The sequence below is a fragment of the Myzus persicae genome, unplaced genomic scaffold (assembly GCF_001856785.1).
Source record: "Myzus persicae strain clone G006 unplaced genomic scaffold, MPER_G0061.0, whole genome shotgun sequence".
In the NCBI taxonomy this organism is placed as follows: Eukaryota; Metazoa; Arthropoda; class Insecta; order Hemiptera; family Aphididae; genus Myzus; species Myzus persicae.
The window spans coordinates 1-26,773 of NW_019104301.1; the positions used below are offsets into that span (position 1 = coordinate 1).

At 27.3% G+C, this 26,773-nt stretch overlaps 1 pseudogene; it reads right to left on the reverse strand.

Annotated features, from left to right (window-relative positions):
* Positions 1-6,684: 6,684 nt before the first annotated feature.
* LOC111041026 lies at positions 6,685-7,149 on the reverse strand (annotated as a pseudogene).
* Between the last annotated feature and the right edge of the window lie 19,624 nt (positions 7,150-26,773).

The following is a 26,773-nucleotide window of genomic DNA, read 5'->3' on the forward strand; positions in this document are numbered from 1 at the left end:
AGGTGTCTAAATACTAACCTATAACATTCAATAAAATTATAACAATAATTAATTTGTCTACGAGTAAATTCATTTGATTCGACCCTTGTCAACCGAACTCCATATCTGGATCGCAACAGATAGCTAGTCATGTTCTTGCATTGTTATTTTTCCAAACTGTATCACTTTTGGTACGAAGGTTGAATTGGGTGAAAATGTTGGGTCATTTGTTTTTGGCCCCATTTTCCCTGTATCAATATTTTACATACAAATAACGTTTTTTTTTTAGAATGAAAACTTGTCGACCATAGATTTTAAAAAGTATCTGTTGGCCGAATACATCTTGCAGAAAGCCACCTCCAAAGACGATCTGATCGTGTTGGCTTTTAAGGTATACTATTTTATGTTTATCTAACGAAAATATTATTCTTATACGATGAAACAACTGAAACACAGAAGAGCGACTTAGTTAAATGAAATTGTGACCCGCTGAAACGGTATTAGAAACGTCAAATATATTGTACGCGTTTGTTTATGATTTGTTTCAGTTGTACGGTGAATATTTTGATAAAGAAATGTTCGAATATGTGTTGAACCTCGTCTACAATCTTCCGAAATCCGAAGCTTCCGTAATTTACAATGAAATGACCGACAAACCGAATGAAATAAGATTGGGTAATTAATCGAGTTTTTATTAATTTCTCAATACCTCATACGTGTTTTTGTGATTATGACATAATACCCTTCTTCAAATTTAAAACATAAACTCATAAAATCGGGTCGTTATGCGTTACAGCGGACTATCAACAATACGGGAAAAAGTATCCTGAAAAAATTGAGTCCTTGCAAAACCACAGTAAGAATTCGGCACCCAGAACCGTAACAGACTTTTCCAGTTGCGGTCAATCGTTCCATAATGAAGCCATGGACGATAACAAGAAGCATCAATGACATACGGAACATCCTACAAGTACGATCGTACCTGTTGCAGACTGATATTAAAAATGTATTTTTAAGGTTATATAATATTATACTATTCGTTATACATATATATAAAATATATAATATTTTGTTACTTATTGTGTATTTAAGGAATATTTAGATTTAAGAACTCACGACGCAGGACTATATGTATAAAATTATATTGGCCATAGTTCTTAAATCAAAACTATATATGCAGACGTTTTGACTGTAAAAAATATAAATATTATCTTTATGCTTATATAGTCTATAATCTTGGTACCTATATTGTAATATTATTATCTTATGTAGTATGCATATCTAAATATCGTATATACAGTGTTTAGTGCTGTTACCTATGTTTTGTGTACACCTATATCCTATAGAATATAATATATTGCCTACTACTGTGCTACATACAGTGCTTTTACCAATTTTTTTTAACTTTATTGAGATTATGCTGCCATGTTTGCACCGAGCTATATAACATTATATTGTATATTGTACAATTATATAATACCCAGAACACCGCTCGGGATTTTATATCTGTTTTTACCTTTATGACAAAAAATAATTATTTTATTATTGTTTATATATTTTTTTAAATAGATGGTTACTTACCAAATATTTGTTAAAATGTATCTATTTTTAATAACATAAAGATATGTTAACTCAAAATGAAATTTTTATCATTGGAATTTACAACCTTTGATAAGGTGTAGATATAATATACTAGCTCACTTTATGCACTTCGTATTTGTTGCAAGTTGAAAATTCCAATTCTTATATGATTCAAACTTTGTTTAATTCGTTAAAATATTCGATGAATTGTATTCAAAACGTAAAAATGTTCTAATATTCTGTTATAATCTGTAACCAATGATTTGTAAAACTTTTCGATGATCATTGAAAATCGTGAATTTCAAAATACTTGTGCGAGCACCACTTTAAAATGCGAAACCTGTGAAATTGTTTCTGAGGTCATATCCATGTATAATATGATCTAAGCGGATCAGTCAATACACGTAATATATTTTACAACAATGGGTATAGGTACTATCCAAATATTTGTTAAAATGTATCTATTTTAAATAACATAATAATTAATAATGTTATGTTAATTCAAAATGAAATTTTGATTATTTCAATTTACCACCTTGTTAATGTATAAACTATAATTAATAAAATATATGAAAAATTATGTATTTAGCTTTTATGAAAAATGTTATTATATGATCTGTCTTATGTATTATCAGAGATGTCTTGATATTTATACTAGTTTATATACAATTATTAGATAAAAAAGGTGTGCAAGTGGATTCGCTTTGCAGTACATTAATGTCGTGGTGACTATTGCAATGAATGTGTTGAATTTAAATTCAATGATAATCAATTAAATCACTGTGTACAAAAAACGATTTTAACGAAGACGAGGTGTCAGCCTACAGTATTAAATATATTATTTGATGTATTATATATTGATACTAAAGTAATGCATTAAATTGAAGTAATCCAGTAGATTGAATTGACTTTTGTAAAAACATTGAGTTTGAACAAATTATTGTGAATATAAAATATTAAACTATAATGAATAATGATACCTACACTCAGTGCTTGAATTGGAAAAAAATAAAAGGGGATACAAAGGTATTAAACATAATTGTTTACCCGAATATTTAAATTTCTTTTGATTAAGATATATTTAAAAGGGTTACTCCATACCCCCAACCCCTTCAATTCAAGTGCTATACTTTAAAAGTTGATAAATAATAGTAAGAATAAAAATTTTAAACTACAAAGAAATAACTAACATCGTTATATTTCATTAATTATAAATCTAATTAATTCGTCCAAATTTGAAATTAAAATGTCTATAAAAGAAAGTGGGATTATAAAATTTATAGATTTTTTGGTTTTATAGTAAACATCACTTATTTATGATAAATCTTGTTTTATATTTTATATTCTTAACTATACACAAATTGATCATTTATAAGTTGTAAAATAAATAAAATCATTTTAAAATGTTCTTGACATTAATTCATTTTGTCGAAATTTGATCTTTAAATGTTTATAAAAATTCGTACCTATGTACATTTAAAAGTTGCTATTGTACTACGTTTAAACAACCTTGTGTTCACTTTCTACGTTTTTTGAATTTGTGAAAAATTATTTATTGACAATTGGAAAAAAAAAACAAAAAAATCGAAAATTTCTCATGCCCATAAATAGCTCAAAAAAAGTCTAGACATTTTGAAGTTGTTGTAATAATGTAATGTATTAAAATATAAAATTGTATAAATATTTGATTGCAAATTTAAAGTATTTAGGTATACGGTTATCAATTTTTGAGTTACACCAGAAATACAAAATTGGTTTTGTCGAAAACATGTTTTACATAAGTATGTCTGTTTCTTAAATTTTTTTTTGCTTTTCGAAATAAAGTCTATCACATTTTTATAAAAACAATTAAATTTGGTAGAGCCATAGAGGTAAAAAACACTATTCTTATTAAATGTGCTTCAGGCTAAAAGACAATATTCGTGAAAATAAAATAAATATTCAATTAACAGTTCAAACATATACAATTTAAAATAAAGTATAAATTATAACTTTTTAAGGTTTCTTTAGCATTTATTTTTTAGAAAATTATAAAACATGTTTAAAAAGATAATTTAAATCTTAAATTTTTTTGTAAATTGCCCGACTGTCATTCTAGAGTCACCTCAAAGATTTGGCTATAATGACTGCAGTTAATCGTGAGGTTGTAAATAAAGCCCCAAGTGAAGTATTAGATAAGCTAGCAAAAAAAAAATCTTTTATTATTATATTTAACTAATCTTTCTATCTAAGTACAATTGTTGTCTATTTATTAACTATTTAGATTATGTTTCTAATTAATAATAATTGATCTGTAATCCTAAAACTATGTTTTTAACGATCGGAGTGTATGTTAAAAAAGCAACCTCATCCCTCCCTAGGACAAAATCATTTGAATAGATGATTATCTATAGCCGTGATGAGTCATGACATATGACATCAATGAATTCGGTGACTTTATGTAATTTTATTTCGTATAGTTCCTATGGTCCCTTAGAAATAAAAATAAGAACCTAATGATCCAATGATCAATTTATTTCTGCACACAAATTTTAATATGCCTTTTGATTAATGTATTGTTTTCAATAATTGTAACAGTGGTAGACATTTTTGCAAACATTATTTGCCAAAAAAAAAATGATTTGGAATTTAGATTGTGGGCGAAATGGCAGGCAATGACAGAACCATTCATTTTTCTAAAGAAGAGATCATTAAAGCATATTCTATATGTGCTATTCATTTTCAAGATTCGCAAAAGAGACATGCGTGTACCTAGTGTGTGTACAATGTACACAGACACAAAAAAAAAATAATGATGTGCTTAAAGCCCGATGGGAAACTAATCTTGGCATAAACCTTAAAAATAATGTTGTTATTTGTAAAAAACATTTTAATTCTGGTGGTATAGAAAGACAAGTGATTAAAAAAGATCACGGCGGAAATATTATATTTTCAATGAGTATTAAATTTACAAAATGTCTTTCTCGTTTTCATGTTTTCTGACCTACATATAATTATAAAAAGTGAATATTTCAAAAAGTCAGTATTCGTTGATTGATTATTGGCACATATTATATACCTACCTAGTATTAAGAATATTTAAAAATATTCAGTTTTAAAAAATGTTTACAGATGAACTTGTCTAAATCAGGACTTGGACCTTATTCTCTTCCTTTTAAGTCGATAGATATTGGTATATCGGTGAATATATAAGTAATGACAATTATTATATTATTATTGAAGTAAGAAGATTATCAGTATACTCACACCACAATACATTATTTTTTTTTACTCTAAAAACATACACTTAATCAAAAAAATGCATTTAGACAAATATTATTAATTATGATAACTGTCACGTGATCCGACATTTTTTTAACGACGTACATTATTGAAAATGTTTTAACGAAAAATCAAAAAAAAATGTGTGTTTACTACTGACTCTATCCAATATTTATGTTGTTATTAATTAGAGAAAATATAAATTGTGATCTACAACTTGATTATTCTTGAATCCACCTAGGAGGGCAAAATTGTATTTTTTAATAGTTACTTTCAAAAATTGAATTTTTTTGTTAAAATTTATTAAAAAGAGATAAAATCGTCATAAAATGCACAATAAGTTTAGGTAAGTTTAAAGTGAAATAAGTTATTTGTATTCGTATTTTATGGAAACACATTTTCACATAGGAAAGTTTCGTCTATGCCAGTGGTTTCCAACATCAGGTTGTGACCCAAATTAGGAAAAATATGCATGCAAATTGAAAGGATGGTTTATTAAAGGAACTAAACATGGCATAATCAAGAACAAAGTATTCAGATTTTTTTAAGAAAAAAAAAAGATTAATTCGCCACGTTAACAAACGGTTTTATCCGCCGCATTAGACGTTTCCATAAGTATTGTCTATGGATGTTTCACGTCAAAAAGAATAATATTAGATATTTTTTTTATTATTACAAAGGAGCTAGATTCATTTTATGATTAAGACAATACCAATTTATAATTTCTATTATGGTTATAATTTTTCAAATCGTATAGTTGTAATTACAAAAAAGCGGGTAAGTGAGTAAAGCTCTGCTGTACCGGGTATGGTCGAATTGCACTTATTTTAGTCGAATTGCACTTGGGTTTAAAAAAGGTAATGGTCGAGCTGCACTCGGGTAAAAAACAGGTAGTGGTCGAACTGCACTTGGGCTCAAAAAAATATTTTAATAAAATTATCATGCATTTGAAGAGCTTTTTTCTTTGCTGAATTTGAAATCATTCTCCGAGGTAAATTAAGTGGTTCTTCATGAATATGTATCAATTCAGACCGAAAAATTACTCTAGAAAATTACTCTAGATATAGTTTTGAAAGACAACCACGATAGGTACCACACCATTTAACACCATCATTTGCATATTTTTCTTTCTAAAATGTATAATTTTGATACACGATTAAGTCACAGCCTCGTTCACTTTTAATAATTTTTAAACTGTTCATATTTACACAGCGACGTAAAAGTGTGTAATAATTGTATTTTGCATAGGTCTACATAGANGGTATACAATAAAAGTATTAATCTTATATGCATTATCTAAATGGCATGAACTAATATAATATAATGCTATTAAATAAGTACACCGTAGCGTTCTTTTCGATTCACAATATTTTTAACGGGTTTTCCATTTTAATTTTTTTTTTGAACGAGTGCAGTTCGACCACTACCTGTTTTTTACCTGAGTGCAGTTCGACCATTACCTTTTTTCAATCCAAGTGCAATTCGACCATTCATTTGTAGGTAATAAGTGCAATTCGACTATCCCGGTTGTACCTACATTAGGTGACTCTTTTGTGATATTGCCAAATGGGGGTGAACCGTTTACACAATACTTACCCCCAAAATATATTAATATTAAAAACCGATTTTTATTAAAATCATAATTTATATATTCTATTCTATATAATAAAATTATAGAAGAATTTAAAAAACAAAATAAATAAATATTAAAGACATTCAATTTAATAAAATTACATATAAAACTATACAAGAATTAAAAAAAAAAAACATATATTCAATAAAATAAAATGTTTCAAAATAAATTAATAATAAACCCAAAATAAAAAAAATAAAGAAATCTTTAAAGAAGGAGGAAAAGATATTAGAAGAACACAACAAAAATGATCAAAATGACAAAAAAGGAAAAATATTAATTAAACCCTTATTTAAAAATATACTACGACTCTTAAAACGTATATAACAAATATTTCTTAAACAAAATAAACCAGAAGAACATAAACCATGACCAAATATTAAAATGAATGAACTAAAATAACCTAAATTATTTAAAGTTAAAAATCCAATAAAACTAAACTTATATGAACAACAGAAGAATAAGCAATTAAAATTTTTAAATCTTTTTGAAAAAAACAAACTAAACTTAAAATTATTATACCTAATAAACACAAATAAATAATTTAACTTAAGATTAATTTTAAAAATTAATATTAAAACATGATAAATACCAAAACCACCTAACTTTAATATAATACCAGCTAAAATTATTGAACCAGAAATAGGAGCTTCAACATGAGCTTTAGGTAAACAAGTATGAAATATAAACAAAGGCGCCTGTGATTAAAGTAATTCATTTTCTATAAGTCATTACTAGGTACAACAGTAAGTTAAATTAATTTCTGTCGAAATAATTGCAATTGAAAATTTCATTGTGTGTATAAAATATAATAAATAGTAATATACTCTAGAAGTTTTAAATACCTACAGGCTACAAGTAATATTTTTAAATTACAGCAAATTTACTACTAAATCTAAGATTAGTGAAACCGATACCCACCGCGAAACATTTGGCAAGCCTTTAAAATAAAGGATAATTTTTTTTTCAAATCTGAATATTTTGTTTTAAGTTATGACATGTTTAATTCCTATACAATAAAAATAAATAAATATAAAATCAAATAATTAAATTAAATAGTTAAGTCAATAATAATCTAGAAAATATACTTGTTTATCGTATATACATATGTATAGATATGACTAATTTTTTAATAATTTTTAAAATTTTTATTTTTTGGATACAAAATAGGTAGATATATTTATTAACAATTATTTATTACTTGAACAACTGGGAACATTTGTATAGTAGTAAATAATATATATTCCATATAGGATGTCAATATTCAATTAATTGAAAAAAATATAATTGTAATGACAAATATGAAATTATTTTATGACTTACTATGGCATCACTTTTTTTCTTTCGATACAAGAAAACTAACAAATCAATTTTTTGAATAACGATATTGTTTATTAATGTCATCACGACGCGTTTTGTCGAACAGCTACAGCGACTTACTGAATTAACTTGTTTACTTCAGTTTATTATCGTATGTCATGGGCCATAGCCAAGTACTGAGTTAGGTGTTTATCTACGGGGCTTATATTATTTCTGTGTGCCCTGTACATTACCAGCTAAACTGTAAATATATGAGCCATAAGCTGGGTATTAAATGTTTGAATATTTTATAATCATACGAATTTATGGACGATTTTTTTTTAAACGAGTTTATCTTGATACTTATAGTGTATTATATTACGGAATTCATACAAGTTATTTTAACTTTTTATGTTTTGATAAACCAATTTAAGACACGCAAAATGCCTAAAAATTGTTACAGTAAAAATATTTAAATATTCACTCCTGTAAACTATTTTGCACCTTCGCTGAGACTATTTTAATTAATTGTATCTTGATAGTCATTTCAACAAAGGTTTTGAGAAATCAACGGAGCAGATAAAATCAAAATATTATCGAAAAAAATGTTTACTTTTGATATAATTATACGTAGGTAGGTACTTATTCATGAGATGATTGTCTGTGAACGTCGCCTAACGTACCGCCGCGCCGCCACTAAGAAATTTGAACCGGTAACTCGCCGGGAAAACGCGTCTGGCGAATGGTCAGTCTGTGCTGTGACGACGAAGCGAACGTTCGCGAAGTGATCATGCGCATCCGTCGTTACGTGTTAAGGTGTTTTTGTTGTATTTTTTATGGTTTACATTTCGCCAATTTAGGGGTTTAATATTTATTTGGTGATTTCATTTGTTGTAATTAGTGTAATTATTATTGTCGTTTACTTGTTGTTATTTTATTTATGCGAAGTAATTCCAATGAAAGTTCAATTCATAATATGTCTTGTTTATTCGCCAGTGTTAAAAAATGTGTTTGATCTTGTTTTGAAGTGCCACTGGATTTTAAAATAAAATACATTTTTTTTTGCTTCAAAAAAGGTAATAAAAATGTATAATATATTATATTATACCTACAGTTAACTGATGCTGAGTAAAATTGTACATATTATATTCAATACTAATATTTCATAGTTTTATACTCAATATTTAACCATTTTAATACCTATTTGGAATATCGTATTAAGTGTATAATCAGGTAAGCAATATTTCATACTTTCGTAGAATATGTCATGTTGTTATTTTTTATCAATTCCTTTAAATTAAAAAACATCAAAAATATTATTACATAATATTAATACATAGGTATTAAAATACAGTAGTATACAATATATTTTTTTAAACTAAGTGTATTGATGATAATTTTCAGATAAATTTTAAATTTGTATACAGTAAAAGGTATCTATTTGACTAACACAAATTTAAGTTTTAAGTTGAGTCGGAACTCTTAAGTATAATCTATATTTTTATTGATTAGTTTTGTACAATATAAATAAATATGTACAATGTACATTGTAAAATTAGATGATGCTCAAATATTTACATTTGTTCATTTTATTTTTTTATCAGCTTATAGCTTATATAAATAAAAAGTAATATTAACAGCAATCCTGAGAAATATTTTTTGATACAGATTTCATTTTTATTGATGAATACAAAAATGATCATACATTTTTATATGTTGCGTTATGCATTTTATTAAAAAAAAAAAAATACATTTTAAGTACAAAAGAAAATATAATAGGGATAAATGTCGCATGTTTTCTGGTTGCAATTATAAACAGTAAACATCTTTTGTTGGTTTGTGACTTCAATGCTCTGTAACCGTACAAAGTGTTTTTTACTGTACGGCATGTTTTAAATTTCTACAAAATCACCTGGCATTGAATTGTTGTTCCACTCATGTCTACTGTAGTGTATCAGGGGCTTGTCTCAGTTCTGTCAGATCTAAATTATCGTAAGCACATCCTATGTTGCCAGTGACTAGGTGACTTTTTCCGTTTAAATGTCGAGGTACACAATAGTGTCAAAATCGTTACATTTAAACTGACTACCACATTTACATAATAATAGCTAATATTATACATTACAACAATTAAACGGAATTCATTGCCCACACGGTTTTCGGGGCTCTATACCGTATTAATTCTTATAAATTTGTTTACCCATGTGTGTTACACTCTCGACCGTAGGTACAAAAGAATATTGTTCGCGTGGGGAAAATAATAATAATAATAAAAATATCTAATCACGTATGTTCAAGTCGGATTGTTTCCCCGTCGGAGTTAATGTTATGGGCGTAGTGAGTCACGGACGGACTTGAGAAAAATGCAGGCGTTTCTCGTGTCTATGGCGACTGGATTGGCCTGCAGCTGCACAGGTTCGGTGCACGATGGACAAAATTACAGCGATTAAGTCCTCAATTAATATAGTTTCAGAACATTACCGGTTTGAATAATATAAATTTTAATTGGGAATTTTGACAAAATACACTTACAAATTACGCGGAAAATGTTATTTAACAGATGACAGACCGCATTCATTTACTAACTATTAAACAAGTTTAGTACACTGTTTTTGGTATTTATTCAGTGGAATATGTTTTTAAAAATTAAAAAGTCGTTAGATTTCGTAATAACAAAAAAACCATTACAAATATGTCTTGATAAGCAGCGGCAACCTTCTAGAAGTAAAACACTTACAACGTCACCAAGAAATAGTTTATAACTTAATATTTATATTTTATATATTATTTAGTATTTCATCGAATTAAAATGCAGTAAAACACCGCTTTTAGCGAAATTGAAGGGAACAGCATTTTATTTCGTTTTCACAAATGATTTGTCATAATCAATGTTAAATAATATACATATTTTTTTATAAAAATTGAATTGATAAGTTAAAGTCGGGTTCTGGCAATATTATTATTATCTCCATAGACCATACAGAGCCCAATAATATGCCAAATTCATCTTAATTCGTTTAACTAGTGCATTAAATTACATTAAACCAAACTTCGCTCATGAACTAATAAAAATAAGTCAATAAAATAGGTAATTTAGCATCCATGTACAATTTGCTACGTTATAAACTCTATTATATAATAATCAATAACTGACGATTTTGTTTAATTTTATTGTTTAAAAATTACTGTTCGTTTTTAACATATAAATATTATGCAGTAACAAATTTTTTTATTGATCAAAAATATCAGCAGCTGAGGCCATTTGTACATGGATATAATTTTTATTTGTTTTAAAAATATACTTTTAGGTTTATAATTCAGAACTAGTTGATTTTATATTTATATAGTGATTGTATAATTACTCAACATTTTTATTTTTTATCACTCTGTTGTATATGGGATTAATTTTCTGAATCGTCTGAAAAAACTTAATATCAAAATTAATCAATACATTTATATCAACCAACAATTTTTCTATATTTTCCAGTTCATCTAATTTTAAAAATTATCTTATTTTATACTTATTGTCAAATGATAAAAACCACTTTGGTAATGATTATGCATTTTAACAAACCTTTTAAATTATCAGATTCATTTTTGGTTCGTCAAATTTAGTTTCATAAATTTCACAAATAAATATAAATATAATATATAAATTCCAAATAATCCTTTTATTTCTTTTATTCACTTTTAGACACATCACTAATTATACTAATAATGAGTTTCACTATAGTTGTTACCTGAGTAAACTATTACTATGATCTTGCTACAATCAAATGACAATATTGTACACCCTGATTTTTAACTGTTTTATTTTAGAAATTTTGTTAAATCTACTTTCTAAAAATCTCCACTACAAATAAAATCAAATATTATGTGACATATTATAAATTATTATACATATTATATACTATAATGTATAGTACTATCTATGTATTCATTATTTCTTGACATATCTACCTTATAATACCTATAGCCTGTGGATATTTATAAAATTATTTGTAGTAAAGATTTTTCTAAATTTCGAATGTGCAATCATGGTTTATTTTATAGACCTTTTTTAAATTGTTATAAATGTTATGTTCAACCAATGTATTTTAGATGCATACTAAAATTATAACATCGTACTTAATAGTATTGTCCATGGAACCAACTAATTTATTTTTAGGCCCTAGAAATTAAAAATTAAAATACTAAATTATTTTAATTATGTATTTGCTATAATTATTGTTAAAAAGTAAATTCGTTAACCTTTTTTCCATGGGTAACATTTAATTTTGAAAAGTTAAATAGAATATTAATCATTACCAACATGAATTTAGTTTGGTGATGTATTTCATATTCCGTGTTTAATGTTAAAAGTTTTTAGCGTACTAAAATTACACATATATTTTGATTAATAAATAATAATAATATTATCGGTTTGACATATTTAAGTATGTACCTAACCGTTTTAACCATGTATAGTATAACACTATAATAATATGTAACTAATTATATTAACAAAGTTAAAAAAAATACAAATAAATAATAGTTATTGTGAAAATCATTTATGTTGTATTATTCAACTGTTACAATAAAGATAAAGTATTTAATTATCTTTTATAATTCCATCTGTTTTATGACTTTAAGACCGCCCTATAATAATACCCTCAACATACCCTAACATTAGAAAACAGAAATGAATTACTCTTAGTAACAAGTATATAATTTCGCTTACGTGTATATTTAATAATACGTTATGTTAAAATAATGATTTTTTTTTTATATCGAGACTTGTTAGTTGTATGTATTTTCTTATGGTATAAAATATATACCTACACGGTACTGGACACCATACTCAAAAAGTTAATGTCTGTGTGTGATATCTTCCGGAGGTTATTACTAAATTAAAATAAGTATATCGTCTTATAATAAATAAACAATAAATCTAAATACATAGGTGTACTCTGATAGATACATACTAAATTAATTACAGCTGTGGTGTGAATGTTATGCTATTAAATTATATATACATATATTAATAACATACGCGTTGTAATAAGTCATCATTCGTTATTGTTAGAAATGTTAGAATTATGTGCAATACTTGAGTTTCTAAAAACAAATAGTTTTAGAAAAACAAATGAATAATAATCTTGGACAGTTTTATCAGTTGGTTGAAACGTCTTTTGTAAAATTACATATTATTTCACGTTTAGTATTTGATTTTATAATAATACCTACTATGTATCCACGATATTGTTGATTGGATAGTTTTCATAACATTTATATTTTTTATTTCACTAAGTTGGGGACTTGTCGACGGTTATTTTATATATTTTTTTATTTCCCGGGAGTCGAGTGGTTCATCCCGTTATAGATATCAAACGTATAGTAATACACATTATAAAGGTAGGCACTAGGCATGCAATTGTATAATTTATACCGATCCAATCGGAAGGCAGTAACTTGTCGCATTCTACTACTGCACAAACACACACACTCGGTTCGGACTGGTTCTGAATACGATTCAACTGTTGACCGGGATAAGATCAACATCCGTTTAATTAATGATGATTATATCCCAGTCAAGTCCTCTTAAACTTCTTTTTGTTTTTCTTTACGTTCACTCGTTCTTTTATTGTTTATTTTACTGTCTTAACGTTTATAGCTACTGTGTCGCTATACTTTATACTTGGGACTTGGGTAATAATATTATTATGTATATTGTATAATGTATTCGCTAAATCACTCTCTTTACAATGTCAAACAAATTGATTTTCCATAAACAATGTTTGTATATTTTTTTATCGTGATACTTGATTAATTACCCAGGTATAGGTACTAATTAAAATTGTATAAAAAATAAAGAGCTACCAACAATCATAATATCGAAATATCTAATGAACTGTTTTTTTTTTTTAGGACATGAAAAAAATTTTGAATAAACACAATGTTGATAGGTACATTTAAATCAAATATATAATATACAATCAACACTAATTATGATGGATAGGTAAAAAGTGTTAAGAAAATGTATTTAATCTTAACATTTATTTTTTATTTATTGATCAAACCTGTTTATAAAGTTTTATAAATTAAATTATTGAACAAATATTTTCGTTAAAAATGTACCTACTATTAGAGGTTAATTAATTTTTTCATTTTGATCGAACTTCGTGAAATTTACGCCATAATAAATATTTAGATATTTGAAATTGTATTTACTACACATGATTACGTGAATATACAGTGAATACAGTTTTAAGTAATACTTAATATTTGAATTTTACGGGCTTTGTTATACCGATAAATAATCAAATCGAAGATAACATCGCGTGTTTCCGTTTTCCAGTTCGTTAATATCTAGTAACACGTTTACCTCTCCTACGCGATGTCGAAAGAGCACAAAGAAATAATGTGTTCACACAGCTTAATTTTACCTGCAGGCTATATATAGATATTATAATATGTTTTCTGGTATGCACCCTGCAACTATTCTCATTGTAATTGACGATGGGGGAGAGATCATCCCCCTCCTTATTTAGATAGTAAATATTCATCACTAGAAGACGAAGAAAAATGTTAAATAATATGTTTAGCGTTCACTTGTGATGCTGATTGATTGATTATCGTTGCGGGTTTAAAGATATATAACTGGAATTTGATTTAGTGGTGAAATGTTTGTGTTCAATAAATATTTATGCGTCTAAGGTTAATACGGCTAAATAATAATATTTTTCAAATCATATTGAAATAAAAACAATTGTTCGGATACACACTTAGTTTTGGTTACTAAGATATTATGCATAGGACTATGCATATGATAATTTATGAGATGTTATTTGAATGTTGTAAGTTAGAAATTTTCCATATAATTCACTCGGATTACCATTGAATTTGCAAGCCAATAACGTAGTTGCGTACTAGGTTATGTAGTATACCTAGGTACTTAAACCGGGTGAAGATTAATACATTTTAGTATAACTTAAGGTATTTAACCAATCAAAGTAAAATATAAATAAAATAATTATGTATAATAATATGTTATTACTTGTAAACTTAAATGGTTAACAATTATTTTTGATACTTATTTAAAAATCGATGATTTCATATTACATACCACACATAATTGCGTATATAGTTAATTGAGATACATTTATTATTTCTTCATCAAGTGACGGTCGAATATGAAATGTAGGTATCTAACCTAATTATACTTTATAAATGTGAATTATTTTTCCAGTAAAATATTAAATAATATATTTTATAGTATTGGAAAATTGTAATAACAATTTTGAGATTTATTTTGAAGGTTATTATTTGTTTTTTGTTTTTTTGGAAGTTTTTAAGTAGGTAGGCCATAAGTAAATCAATAGACAATCTGGTTAGCAAGATTTATATCTTTACGAAACAATGGATGCACAACATTTACATGTTGACCACATGTTTATACATGTATAATATATAGCATAACTTAGGTAATAGTGGTTGTACACGCGGTGAATTTTAACATTATTTTGACTTGGTATCCGTAATTAGCCCTCCAAGACTACTATTGTTTTCATTGTAGTTGAGAATTAATATTATTATACAATATTGAACAAATAAATGATTTTTTATAGTATCTTAACCAATGTATAATATATAGTGGTCGGAGTGCCTCAAAATAAGTGGAGGGATGGGAAATGTGAATTATAAAAAGTGGAGGGATGCTCCCCCCTCCCACTTCGACTAATTATTCATTTAATTTTTAATCTTTGAGAACATTGTCTTAGCTCCAAATTGATTGAAATCAATATTGATTTAGATTGATTAGGTAAGTATTATTTAAGTTAATGTATTCCTTCTTAATAAAATAAAGTAAAATAAAATGTAAACACAGTTAAATTCTTGCATTTAATTACTGAACAACAGTAATTTTACGTTAAATGTTCTAACAATTTAAACAAAATATATTCTAAGGCTAAATTAAATAGCAGCATGTTTTTTAGTTCAGATATTATATATATAACTGATAAGTTCAGCTAGAAATGTCAACAAATATATTATTGAAAGGTTTACCAATCCAAACGAAGTAACTACCAGCATTAATTTAAGAGTATACTCATTACTCACTAATTAAGTTATTTCGAAGAAAACATTTAATAGTTTTATAATTTATAGAAAAAATGAATCTATAAATGTAATTAATTAATTGATATTTTATTTAAACCTTTTAGTAAAAATCAATTTTTTAATATTTATTTTCAGAAATAAACGAAATGTCCAAGTGTAGAAAATGTGGCAACTGTCCAGAATTCGTTCAACATTTTTGGAGGTAAGACTCATGCATCACAGTTGTAGCTAGTATAATATAGTTAATACCAATAATTGAGAGAACTGCCAATGACCTGTATAACTATTAGTTTGGACTATGTGGAAAACCGTGAAATTGAAATTTATTTTTTTCTTATACTTTTTTTATGATGAACCATCAATCTCGGTATTCGATACACATTTATCATAATGCAACGTAGTTTTGTTAAGGCTATTTTTTATATTAGGATATGAGATAATTTAAAGCAGTATATTTGATCGATGCAGATGAACATACAAAAAACATGTTAGTTACTCATATTATAACGTGTAAATAGTAACTGTACTGTCCGAATAGTACCGATATTGGGTCACAACTCACAAGGTAATCAAAATGGTAATAATATAATGTATAGACACGAACAAAATTAACTACAAAGAAATTGTTTCTATTTTTTTATTTTGTGAATTACGAGTGTATTATATAGTTATTCTAGGCCTGACACTTGACTATTCGTAATTTATGTATTTTTTATCCCATAGGTAAACTAACTCATGCAAACACTGTGTTCATCAAATGTTGGTTTCACTCGATGACTAGATTATAATACTACTAGTGTAGTTCTAGCTTTAGACGAGTCGAGAGACTCACTTTAGTATTTCAAAAATAACCATCATCCCATACAAGCTATCACAGATTTATAACAAAAAAGCTAGTTTATAAAAATCGAATAAAAATAATAATGTATCAATTAGGAGCCAGTTAGTAAATTAAAAAAATACTCCAATCGAAGAAACACATTATTATTGAGTACTTAGATGTATTGAGTAGATTAACAGTAATTTTTAGGTAGGTATTGGGGAAAAAAGTAGATACCTATTACCTAGTATTTAACACTAAGCCACATTGTGTAAACTAGATTGATGTACATTATATTGGGAGTGCTCAATTAGTTTTACAATTATGTGAGCTTTTACTTTTTTGCTAACCCTTTTTGAACCAATATGAAGGCTCACAAGTTTCAAGTACAGCACTCCTGTAGATGTTTAAACGTAATCCAGCTTACGTAAACTAAAATATATATTTAATTAGGTTTTTAAACCAACGTTTAATTTTATATAATATATAATATTATACGTCTTACTTCGGGCATTAAGACCCGTTATCCTTATATTATATTATATTAATTATAATTTTATATTTATTGGTAACAAAAAGAAGTATACGCGTGTTGCCTAATTTAAGCTCATTAGTCATAACTCATTAGGTAATATACGTTTTACATCCAACGAGTGTTGTAATTGTTAATCTTTCACGGTACTAATTAATAATTATAATGCTTTTAGTGAATAGCGGCGAGCGATGTGTGAAAACACACATAAACGTGTTGTTATATTATTTTGTTCGTACACAATATCCGTAACTATTATTCTAATGACTAAAATATACGTCTAACACCCACAAAACGTACAATCCTCGAATCACCGAACCTGAAATGAGAAAAAATATAAGTAGGCACAGTGTCGTTAATTACTTTATTATTAATAATAATAATAATAATAATAATAATAATAATAATAATATATTTAACAACGTAGGTATTTATTTTACGGGTTCTTCACGGCACAGTAATCGTTGGCGTACATAATACATACATTTATAATTGTTGTGGAAACGTCAACTCAATAATATAATGATTAAGCATTTAATATTTGAATATTATATTATGATATACATTGTTCTACGCGTCGGTTAATTACTCGCGGGAGAGTTTGAATAGAAAAATCGATTTTCGAGAAACTTGTCAAGACGTGTTGTTCTATACAAATGAATTCGTATATGTTCATGTCTACGAATACATATGAACAACGTTGGTTTCTGTCGACGCTCTAAGGTTGATGTTAATCAGTCATGTTTTGTCGTGGCACCCGGAGACGTTGCTCTTGGCCCTCGGCCGTATGCCACGAGAATATATTATATTCTGTCGCATAATTCCCACTGCAAACACTCATCTATCAAACGATGATATTCTCCGCCGCCGTCGTACTATCCTCTTGTCCGGGCTTATTTAAATCTGGATTTTCATCCTTAATTTTTCTTTTCTCTTCTTTTTTGTAGGGTTATGACATACTATATCAAATAAGTATAATAATAACCTAATGGCATTATTTTGTTTGTACCATTTTTTTCTTGAAAGTATATTTTAAAGAGTTTCTGTGGTTATAGGAAGTTATAGTTTTTTTATATTTTTTTTTTGACTAAATATAATTATTCTAATGCGAACAATTTAAAAATAATCTATAGAGAACATATATCGGATTTATAATAGAAATGCGTAAAAATAACTAAATAATTTTTGATATAGGTATTTTGTATATTTTTTATTATGAATATTGTTTTTACAAATATAGCAATTACTAATAACTTATAGAGTATTTATCATATAATATTCTATAATCTACTATTTATTAATAATGAAAAAATGAACAGGCTACAGTTAGTTTAACGATCAATAATAATGTATTAATCTTCGAGTGCAAAATTGAATATTTATCATAATTCAATAATGCTAAATATATATATATATATATATAAATAATATTGCATTAAGAATTAAACTATACTCATGTATATAAGAAAATGTTTTATAAAATGTTTGCCCTCTTAAAAAACGTGATATAATAATGATGACTATAGTGTAGGTGGTAAGTGAAAGGAATATGATTACGATGTGAAAGGTTGGTTGACGAACGATGGCAAAATATAATACTATAGTAATATTCTGCTGGTTGGTGTAGGTATATAGTAGTAAGTTCGAAGTATTTTCAATTTGGCTTCTCTACTCTGTTTATTCGTTGGTATACCTATGATATTGATTCCTTGCCAACAATGTTGACAGAAAATTTACGTTTTACAGTTTGAACACAAGCGAATTGCTAGTAGATATTGAGTTATATGATATAAACTAGTAGGTAGTTCGGTAGAAATATGAAAATATAAAATAATATTAGCGATACCCTCGCTATTTATTGATTGTTATATGATATCAAACTATATTGTGATAATATATTAATATAATACCGTAATACCATATAATTAACAGTGTAATTTTGCAAACGACAGCTTTAATAAGGGATGGTTGAATGAGGTTTATATTATTATTTTCACAACCTTCTAAATATTACAAGTCAGTTTATTACAAAACCGCCAATATAAGTGCAAGAGTCGATACCAGGGTAAATAATACGCTACATCATCGAATATGTAGTATAGAATTGTTTGTATTTATTACAATTATATTACAATGTACGATTAAAAATAATACATCGTCGATCAACAGTTATTTTAGATTTTGACCAAACACGAGGGGTTACATGTTGCAATGCGTTTTTGGAAAATATTCGTTGGGTCAGTAATTGTGCAATACATTAATGCTACTGGAATGTCTGAATTCATTACATTTCGGGTACAAACGAGCGAGTCAGGTTCGTCGGAGTTGAAAAATAAATCGAATATTCGGTCCTCACAAATATACTACGGTTTGGCCATATTATACACTGGCCGTTTGTGGGGTGTGGTTATTCCTAGGAGTCCATAAAATAGCCTTAATTACTTCTATTTTGCTGGAGTTGATCATAATAGTACAAAAGCACTGCGGTATATGACATTTTAGGCTTGCGATATTTTATAGATTTGTGAGGATAGCCGATGAGTCGAATGAATTGCAATTAGTAAAAGTGACTTTTCCGAATATTATAATGTAGAAAAAAGTTTGATTTTTGATACAGTGAATTCGAGATCAACATCATGTTGGTTACTATAAATAATATAATCATTAATCACCGGCATATTATACTTATGTGATTGAGCAAAAATAATTTTGTTATTTCGTTTAAAACACATATATCACCACGTACCCAAGATGTAGGATGAAAAACTGGTTTTAAACTTTGTTGAGTGTTATTACATTTTGCACGAGAAATGTATTGCTTTTATAATGATGCATTTTTCAATTTACAGTAGGTTTTAAAATTTCTTATGCAGTTGCTACTTTTTAGACGTGTAAGTGCTACTTTAAGATTTTTTATCACCTTCTCAGATTCTGTAAACTCAGGAGAATTCTTATAATTAACGAACGCTAATTTATTGCATTTGAATAATTTGTGTTTGTTATTGGATTGTAATCAAAATCATATGCATTTTATTTGTCAAGTCGAAGTACATTTTGATATCAATACTCAATAGGTCGAATGAGTTTTGTACGTACATTTTTTAAAACCACCATATACTTAAGCCCACAAATTTTAATTTTTGACCAACCACTTTTACTTATTTAATGGGATATTTATATAAAATGTATGTTTTAATAACTGAGTATTAATAATGCTATTTGTTGTATTGAATCATAAATTCTCTAAGTTGAAGTATGGCTTGGGTGAGTTTAAGAATATCATTCTATACGTTAATTCCCTTAAATTATTTATACTCGTAATCGTTTCAGTCAACTCTGAATATATTTAATATCTTTTTTTGAATTCATTTTAGCAGTTTAACAATCTTACTGATACCTATGTGGCAGTAATGCAGTATAATGGCTTTAAAATCCATCAATTGATTGAATTCTGTTCCGTAGCCGTAGCGATAATATTAAGAGAATTTAACTATATCTACGGAGGCTTTTAAAACCCATTACTTCATGCGTTGCTTACTATAAAACGATGGGGATTTTATCATACCAGATTACAGGTTAAATAAAGATTTTTTTAAATTTATACATTTCTAAAATAAATTATGTATGGTAATTTTATTATAGTGCAATTATAAATTTTAATTTTTTTGAAATGGATACATTTTTATTAAATTAAAATTGATTTAAAAAAAAATGAACAATTCAATTGATATAAAAATAATATTTATTACTGGTATTATCGTACATAAGTAGTAGACACTTAAATATTATAATAAGTGAGAGTGATCTAATTATTAACTTGAAATAATGAATTGTTGTATAATATGATAGAAAACGTGGTGGATTGGATTTAATTTAGTTGGGGTTTGTTTTGGATAAGTGTGCACGTTGTATCTTGATTCGAGATTCTACTGTGCATAATGTTCCTTTTTATTATGCCTGACGAGTGACAACCAATAAAATGAAAAATTGTATCCATAACTTATAAGCAAGTCGCGTAATAGATTTTTATTTGATAGCGCGTGGTGCCTATAAACTGTGTTATAATACTTTTTAGATTTAACTGTTGTTGACTTTCCAAAGTAAACACTGTAGTTTCAAATAATTATTTAACTTACATTATTGTGACCTATAAATACGCGGACTGTCGAGAATAAAAGTTCATCAGATTGATACAGGTTTACATAATTTATGATGATAAATAATTTTTGTTGTATTAGTATACTACCCAAGTGCGTGTTTCGTAAATAAAGTGTTTTCAGTTCTTTCAAAACTTGAATACAGGACTTCTTAGAATTGTGCTATAACGATAAAATTAATATGATATACTGATCTCAATAAAAATTCAAACGAGTTATATTGGTAGTACCTTTTTTGCCACAACATGTAACTTAAGTACTACTAGAAAAATGGATATGTTTAAACTACAATAAGCTAAGTGACATTACGTCCCTAACGAATCTAAATAAAGTTACATGGAGCCTTGGATATAATTTGCATTTATCCCGCAACGGAACAATTTTCCGAAACCGAAAGAAGGATATAGGGGGCGAAAAAATAAAACATTCTGCAATACGTTTTAAATTAACAACCCTTTAATTTTACTCTGGGGACAAATAAAACCCATTGTTTGAAGTATTTAAACGATAAGAGTGAAAGTAAATATAAATAAAAAATATCATGGATTTTAGCGGTTGTTTTGTACAAAACTTATAAAAATAAATAAATGTCTATGTCAAGTTAGTTGTGTGGGGGGGGGGGGTAAGATACTAAAGGAAAATCACATTCAGAATTGGTAAAGTTTATTCAAATACTTGAAATGATTTATTGTGGTCTTTATTATCATAAATATATAAATGTGTACAGTACGACATCTGATTCAACCAGATTATTAAATGGTATAAAATTTAAATATTTGAGTTAATTTAAAATTATTGAATAATTTATTACTGAACAATATGAGTACGTGCGTTATGGTATTGGCGATAAAGTCTTTCAGTATTTGATTATTTAATAGTTCAATAGTAAATATAATAGTTTGTTAGTGTTCATTACATTTGTTTTGTATACATTGTTAGCTCTTAGTTTACAGGAAATATTGTATTGAAATAATATTAAGGATTAATGATAAATAATAAACATTTACATTTTTAAACGAATCAAAAATCCCTGAAGTACCTATGTTTATTAGAATTAATTAACAACCTTTCAAAATAATTATAAGTAAATATAACATTTACAAAATATATCGTTCCATCCACAATAAGGATTTACATGCAAAAAAGAAAAACTAATTTTTGGTTAATCGAAGCTTAAGAAGACAATACCTACCTATAAAGTGGTATTTAATAATCAGTTTGATTTTTTAGACGAATAGAACGTGGTTTAATGATAGCTTAAACAATCCGTATTTTTATAAAATATTTTGTTTGTTTAGTAAAACGAAACCTATCCAAAGAATAAATATACTCATTAGAGGAATGATGAATAAGATTTAGTTAATGAGAATTAAAAAGGTAGGGAGTTTTATTTCAACAAAGGTGGTCTGATATAAATAAATAATAATATTTATGCAATTGAAGTAAAAGTTATTTTTTAAACCAGGAAAGTCAGAAAAGTAGCTTCAAGCATATACTCGACAATTTAATATAAACCTACTCAATACATATATATATATATAAACATTTTTTTAGTTTAAAATTAAAACTGTTATTTATTTATAATTATTCATGCGTGTAGCTCGTATAAGGTAGGCCATGACGTATTATATCGCTGAGTATTATGCGGATTTATAAAGCGATTAAAATATCGTTTTAATTCCATCGGAAATTTAGTTTTGGGTTAAAATTGGTTTTTTTTTTAAACAAAGGTTGTGTTTTGCTTAGTAAATATGTCCGATAAAAGTTTAGGTACCTACACATAATATGACACTGTAGCAAAACGATGAAATGCAAACGATGAATACCTATTGTGTGCCTTCGGTGTGTGGTGCATATAATATTTGAATATTTTCGTCTCGACCTAATATAAACGCTATAGCGGTATCGATATTATATGGTAATAAAATAATCTCCGAACAAGCCGATACTTGATCGAATTGCATTTCTATGTATGAGAAAATAAATAATATAATGACTCGCAGGTGATATTATGTCGAACCCACCTACCTATGTGATGGGCACGGGGTGAACACAAAACGAAAGTCGGTGGAGGCCGATTGGATTGCATGTGTAGGTACGGAGGAATGCTGGGCGGCTGCTAATGTATAGAAAGAAGATATGTGAAGATAGCGCACGGAACGGATGATGGGAAAATAAACTATATAAAAGGTGAACTCTATAACGCATGAGAGGTAGAAAAGAAAAAAAAAATAGTTTATAGTGCGAAATGAGTCCCAACGCGTAACATGTTATCAAGATAACGGTAGAGAAATGCTCCTGCGAAGAAACCTTTGATGTATATAATGAAACACGCTATTCTACACGTGTAGATATATAATAGGTATTACGTCGTAGGTATTGGCCGAGGCAGCGAGAGTGAGGAATCGCGAACAAACTACCTGTAGATACTAAATGATTATGCGTCCCTCGTTTTCAAACAATTTTCTAGTTTTCTGTAAAAATACAACGAACAGAGATGATGAGTGTCACACAATATTTTAATATGCCGTATAATGTTCGACCAAAAATTAATTGTCACGACAATCGCTTATCGTTACTCGGGCACAAACGCATCAGAGAGTTGTCACTCGTAAGTCAAGTCAATTAAAACAATTTTCGACTAAATAGCAAATCGTATTATTATATACTGTGCGAATCTGAACTGTTGATTTGTCTATGATTTATTTTAACGGCTTTCACTTTCGCACTGGCTTATAGTATTATTTTGAACAGTCATATTATATCACATAGAATGTATGTAGGCATAAAAATGAAATACTACCATTGTGCAGGCGTGCAGTATGATAGAATTTCAGCGAACGCAATTTCATCAAAAATACAAAAATTACTGCGTCGAGACGCATGCAGAGAAAACGAGCGTACGTTGCGTCTAGACGTCTCGTTTTTCTGCGTTTGGACGCTGCAGGGAAAATGTACCTCAAGTCTTTTGTTCCTTCAACTCTCCTCTATTGAGGTACCAAGAAGGGAGAATCGCGAAAAACTACCTTTTACGACTAAATGATTGCGTCTTTAACATTTTCCAAGTTTTCTGAAAAAAATACAATATCATTAAAGATGATAGTACTTAATGAACTGCTGTATTCTGCTATATATTTTATTATTAATTACTTGCCGTTACCTATATATATACAATATACATATACACGTGGGGTTACTTTAGGTAATTACAACAAGTTTCAACTAAATAACAAAATAATATGTACAACCACATCGCGAGAATTTAAATTATTAATTTGTTTATAATTTATTTTAATGGTTTTTACTTTTGTACGAGCTTATAATATTATTTTGAAGAGGTATTTTATTTATATATATATAAGTATGAAAATGAGAACTACCGTTGTACACTAAGCGTCTTATTCTCTAAACTCTTCCTTTGTGTCTACTCGATTTAAAATTGTAGAACTCGCTTGGAATTATGATACTTGGACTAATTAACTTGTGTAATTATCGATCAACGGTTTTCTCTAACATGCAATAGCGAAAATGTCATGCATTTAAACAATGATCATTGTTTTTTTCTCCACTAGCGCACAAATGTTCAGATCATTATTGAACGATTCATACTATACGGGTGGTCAGAAAAAAAACTGAAAACATGTTAACATTGTAAAACAACAAAATTAATTAGTGGCACATACATATTTTTAAATTATTGTACTCTTTTTATGTAAATACAATTTTTGATTTATTTTTGTGAATATTCATCATATAATTATGTTAGAAATAATAAGAAGTATAGATATGCAGGAGAATAATGTTTTCAAATAATTTAAGATGACAAATAAATATATTTGGAAATTTCAAAGCTATAAAATAATAATTTCTACTTAATAAAAACAGTTGTAATTTAAGTTGTGAACATTTATTTTATGGTAAATATTGAAAATATATATAAAGACATTCAAGACAGAAACATACTATGAACAAAATATATAAAAAACAAAGTGATTATTACTGATTAATGAGTTTGTAAATATTATAACTACAATAAAACGATTAAATTATTCTGTAAGCATTAACATTAGACATAAATTATATATAATTAAAGATTTAAGTAGTTTGACTACAACACACTCAATTTTTATCGTGCGATCTGAACTCGATAAATATTACGTTATTTAAGCATCGTGCCACAATAATAATATTGTAAATCTAAACATACGAAACCAAACCTTTCGGCTCTATAAATTCATTTTCAAAGAGAGCTCTGAAATTTGATTTTGTCGATGTACCTATAGTTTTTGTTACTTGTTATATATATATATATATATATATATATATATATATATATACTATATTATGTTATCGTTATGAATGTCTGAAATTACGCGTGTCTTTTAGGTAGCGTATCCAATCGTATATAGAGAAAAGAGAATTGTACTCTTGTCTTATTGTTGCTCTGAATCTTTGTGTGTGGGAAACAGACGGGAAATAGCACCGCAGGAATGCCGAACACCAAATTGTCCGATTTGTGAGAAACAATAAAATATTAGAATAGATTTTTATTTGGAGTAATAAAATTGTATCTAATATTTGTTACATAAATAATACAGTGAAGTAAGTAGGTATTATCTCATAGAAATATGTAATTATAATTGAATTGAATTCCGTTAAACAATGTTGATTTAGTATGCGCACTATACATATTAATAAGGCTTCCTAATTTAATATCGTTAATTAATGTAGATTTTATTCAAGTAGTAGTTGTTTTTACGATTGGTATTGTTATTTATAATAGTTTAACCGTTCGAAAACCACTTGGTATTCATAAAAATTTGGAACAATTAAAATATGTAAAAGATAGTCTTAGAAAATTATATTCAAAATTTGATTTATGACGATTTGGATCTTATCATCACGAGAATAAAAATAAACCCCCACAACAACAAAAACATGTGAACGACAATGCTCGCGGTATAGTATTCCTCGCTGAATACTAATAAAGTCTTAGCAGTATTTTTTATAATACGTAGGTACCTAATAATATACTCGCCAACTGCAAAAATAACCAGTCTATGATTCTGAGAATTTTATAGAATACAATTTATTGTCTCGTATCAATTGCACTGGCATGATGAAGATTCTCAGTTTATTGTTGTACATAATAGTATATTAGAACATTGATTATTATTAGGTTTACATATTATTGTACTTTTTTTTATTTTAACTTCGATTGCATATGTAGAGGTCATTAGCTGCCGAGGTATAGATTTAATCGTTATAATTAATATATTATTTATAAAGTCGTATAATAATATTCAAACAATTTCGTTTATTTAAAAAAATTTAATATTTTTTTCTTTGTGTGCTGCACAAGATCAAAGAAATTCGGTAAGGTGATTGGGCAAATCATTTTATCACCTCTG